The sequence below is a fragment of the Bison bison genome, unplaced genomic scaffold, assembly GCF_000754665.1.
Source record: "Bison bison bison isolate TAMUID 2011002044 unplaced genomic scaffold, Bison_UMD1.0 scf7180017864456, whole genome shotgun sequence".
Classification (NCBI taxonomy): Eukaryota; Metazoa; Chordata; class Mammalia; order Artiodactyla; family Bovidae; genus Bison; species Bison bison.
In genome coordinates, this window is record NW_011495018.1 from 11472417 (window position 1) to 11477392 (window position 4976).

Here is a 4976-nt window from a genome sequence, read left to right on the forward strand (position 1 = left end):
CCTTGACGTACTCCTTTTCCTATTTGGAACCAGTCTGTTGTTCCATGTCCAGTTCTAGCTGTTGCTTCCTGACCTGCATATGGGTTTCTCAAGAGGCAGGTCAGGTGGTCTGGTATTCCCATCTCTTTCAGAATTTTCTACAGTTTATTGTGATCCACACAGTCAAAGGCTTTGGCATAGTCAATAAAGCAGAAATAGATGTTTTTCTGAAACTCTCTTGCTTTTTCAATGACCCAGCGGATGTTGTCAATTTGATCTCCGGTTCCTCTGCCTTTTCTAAAACCAGCTTGAACGATGGAGTGGGTAGCCTTTCCCTTCTCCAGGGGATCTTCTCAACCTAGGGATCGAACCCAGGTCTCCCACATTGCAGGCAGATTCTTTACCAGCTGAGACACAAGGGAAATCCATATTGGGTTAAATATATTATTAAAATTAGTGTTACCACTCTGTGCCAGAGCAATGTCTATTCTTTTTCTCTCCATTGAAAGGACCGCTGCTGCTGCTGCTGCTAAATCGCTTCAGTCATGTCTGACTCTGTGCGACCCCACAGATGGCAGCCCACCAGGCTCCCCCGTCCCTGGGATTTTCTAGGCAAGAATAGTGGAGTGGGTTGCCATTTCCTTCTCCAATGCATGAAAGTGAAAAGTGAAAGTGAAGTCGCTCAGTCGTGTCCAACTCCTAGCAACCCCATGGACTGCAGCCTACCAGGCTCCTCCATCCATGGGATTTTCCAGGCAAGAGTACTGGAGTGAGGTGCCATTGCCTTCTCTGATTGAAAGGACTATTTATCCTTTTAAATGTATCCAGAAAGTCAGCTCATTTAAAAAAAAAAAAAAAAGTGTTACTTGTTTCTTTTTACTTTTTAAAATTTAACTTTTAAATTACATATGTGGTTTGCACAATACATCTGGGAGACTGAACACACAAACAATGGCCAGACTGCATTTAACAATAGAACTCTGACCCATATCCTCTGACAGTAGAGCAATGGATTGGTACGTGCCAACTTTCCTATTTGTTTCCCTCACTCCCCAGAAAATAGGGATGGTTAGAAATGCCTCCTTGGAAATTCCCTGGCGGTCCAGTGGTTAGCATTTGGCGCTTTCACTGCAGGGGCCTAGGTTCAATCCCTGGTCAGGAAACTAAGATCCTGCAAGCCATACAGCATGGTCAAAAAATAAAGAAAATTACTCCTCCCTTTTGTTTTCTAAGAAAGGGCTAACTGTAAAGGAGGCTCTTGCACTTACCAAAATAAGACTGACCCCATCCTCAGTGACTCTTTTATAAAATCTCCAATTTTAACTCTTTAAAATGTTCCTGAGGGAGGTCACGGGTGGTCCAGAGGTTAAAAATCTCCCTGCCATTGCAGGGGATGTGGGTTCATCCCCGGTCCTAGAAGATTCCACATGCCTTGGGGCAAGTAAGCCTGAGCGCCAAAACTATTGAGCTCACGTACCCTAGAGCCTGTGCTCTGTAACAAAAGAAGTCACCACCACAGTGAGAAGCCTGCTCAGCACAACTACAGAGTAGTCCCCACTCCCTGCAACTAGAGAAACTTCATGTACAGCAACACAGACCCAGTGCAAAAAAAAACACCTCTCCTGAATGTGTGTTCTCTCTATTGCCAACAGCCCAAATAAATGATCTTCTGCATTCCCAGGGGCATTTTGTCTTTCATCTATTGTCATCCACTATCCAAGCACTAAACTAGAGCCACGTTATGCATTTTGTCTTTGTTACGGTAGCACATCACTTCTGAAAATAATTTCTGTATTATTTACAGTAATGCTAGCAGCTGTAAAAAAAAAAAAAAAAGCTATCTCAGAATGCAATGTTCATATGAAAATCTAGGCTGGCTTTAGCACAAGGTCATTCTAGACATCACCACCCCATCCATCAGGAAAGAACAAAGAACATATCCAAGGCCAAATTCTTAAGAAATTGAAGTGGAAGTTCCAGATACACTTTCCCTTGGCTGCTTTGGTAAACCTAGTCATATATCCCTGCCTAGCATCAAAGAAGCCTGGGAAATGTAGTTCCTAGCCAGGCAACAAACTTCCCCTACACTTCGTAGTTAGGAAATGCAGTTCTTCGCAGGACAAACTTTCCACAACCCTGAAAGGAGAAAACATATTTTTTTGAAGTCTCAATGAAAAGATGAACCTAAAGAAGAGAATCTTTAGGATAATGGTGGTGGGAGACCCTAAGAAGACAGTTTTGCACCAGAAGTAGAGGGCAACAAACCAGATCAGAATACGACAAAGGACTTTAGGAAAATAATGTATATAAAATACCTGATGTGACTTCCCTGGGGAAGTGGTTAAGAAGCCGCTTGCCAATGCAGGGGCACAGGTTTGAAACCTGTTCCAGGAAGATTCCATGTGCCACTGGGCAGCCACAGTCACTGACCCTGCACACGCTAGGGCCTGTGCTCTACCACAAGAGAAGCCACCACGATGAGCCCACACACCTCAACTAGAGAAGGGCCCCGCCCGCCACAATGAAGACCCAGAGCAGCCAAAATTATAATTTATTAATTAATTAAAAAATGCTCAATGCGTCTATTTAGAAAGGAGATTTAGGCAATTAATGGAAAGTATGCATTATCCATTCAGCAACTATTTATTGCACATCTATGACATCAGACACTGTTCTAGGTACTTGGGAACAATACAGCATAAAAATACCAAAATCACTGCTTCAAAGATCTCATAATCCAGTGGAAATTCCAGTGCAGCTGAGGCTGAATTCATGCTAAGTACATAGAAAATAAGCAAATGTTTACAAGAAACTTTTACCCCATCCTGGAGGCAACAACATTCAGTTATTTCTGCTGATTGTTTCAGTATTTCTGTATTTTCAAATTAACATTATATTGTCACTTCTGAGTTTTCCTTTTTTCCTCCTTTGAATTATGTGTTGACTTCACTTCCAGGTTTAAGATGAGGTTTAAATCTTATTTATCCTATCACATATATGAATCCTATACATCCTCATCCCCTTAGCTTCCTAAAGTTGAATTATAATGTTGCTTAGATAAATATTCTAATTTAACATTATTATGCTGTTAAATACTCTTGAGAGCTTTGTCATGACATAAATTGTGACTCTTAATTTTCTATTCAAGTTTTTGTTTTCCTTGCCTTAAGACTTGGAATAATTTTCCCTCACGCTTTTCACCTAGCTAACTCTTATTTATCTTTCAAGTCCTAGTGGAAAATGTCACATTTTCAGGAAATCCCTGAAGGATCCTTTCCCCAAAACCCTCCCTCTCTAGACTAGATGGTGCTATTCATTCCTTTTACAGAACTTCACTTTTTCTTTCCTGGTATCTATCATGGTTGTAAATGGATAATTATTCAGTCATAAGTCTCTCACTGAACTGTACATAACATGAAGGCAGTGGGTCTTTTTTGCAGTCCATGGGGGCTTCTCTCGTTGTGGAACACAGGCTCTAGAGTACATGGGCTCAGTAGTTGTAGCCCACCAGCTTAGCTGCCCCTCAGCATGTGGAGTTTTAGTTTCCCCACGAAGGATCAACTTGGGTCCCCTGCACTGGGAGACAAATTCTTAATCATTGGACCATCACAGAAGTCCCTTAATGCCCTTCTTAAAAATACAGACTTGAGAGTGGGGGAAGTGTGATTGACAGCAGTGGGAAAATAAATCTTGCCATAGAGAAGTACTCTTAAGGACCTTCCCTTGGCCTTTTAAGTTTTCATAACCACTCATTAGTAGTGTCAAAACAGGAAAATTAGAGGGTGAAATTATTCACATTATAAAGTAATTACATTTCAGTAGGATCACAGTGTCTCTTAAAGTTAAATCTGAACAATTGTCTACAAATCACTGACTACAGAGGGAGAAACCAAAAGCTGAAGTGTTCTTAGCCACTGCTGAATTGGTGTCCAGCTGCAATTTCATATACAGCAAATTGAAATTATAATTTAAAAGCAGATGTCCATGACATACATTTAATTTGCATTTTACTGGCCACAAAGCTAAATAGGAGATTTCTCTATTCAATACCAGGAATCTCGAGCCCTTCTCTGCTAAATGAATGAATGAAAGAAGTAGTAATGCCAAAGATTTGAAACCATTTTCTCAGCTCACCCAAACTCACAAGAGCCAGATGTATAGTATAATATACCAATCACAGTCATTCCCTGGTATCAATTGCAGGGAATTGGTTCCAGGAACAGATATCTGTGGATGCCAGTACAGAAGGCCCTGCGTGATCAGGTCTCCATAGCTTCAGTTTCCGTATCTGGGGATTCAACCAGCCTTGACCACCAGATTCAGAGGAATGTAATTAGTTCACAGTGACAGATACAAAATAAACCCTTTTGCCCTAAGGAGGGCTTGAGATCTGAGTTCAGTTCTCCAGCTCCCCACTTTTTAGGGAGTGAAGATGATCGCATTCAGATCATCCTTCTGTTAATACGCTGTATTTCAGGTTATGAGAGGGAGGTTTTTCTCCGATATATTCCAGATCTAGGGGCTGTTTCATTACAGAACTGGGATATTTTCCAAATTTCCTCATCAAAGGTTACTATTAACCAGATCTTTTCTGTGTACAGATACCACTGTTTTGATCCAGTCGAGGGAAGACTTGATCCAGGGGAGGAAAATCACTACAGAGGGTTTCTAGCACGGAACCAAACAAAAGAGTTGCCATTGGCCAAACAAAACAAAACAAAAAAAACACCAAGAGGCGGGACGAGGTGGGCAGACACCAGAGGCAACGTTACCTTCTAATTTTGCCCAGAGATAACTTTGAGGTCTCTTTGCGCTTGTGCTTTTGGACTGTTGAGGTCTCCAACCTGCGCAAGGCCTCGCCACTATAAACAGACAAACCAGACTTCGGGAATTTCTCCTTCCGAGTCTGCAGAGGGACACCTAGCAAAATGCAGCCCTCAAGTAACCACGCGGCATACTCGCGAGGCCAACCCTGCTTTCCCTCGCCCGTCTCCAAG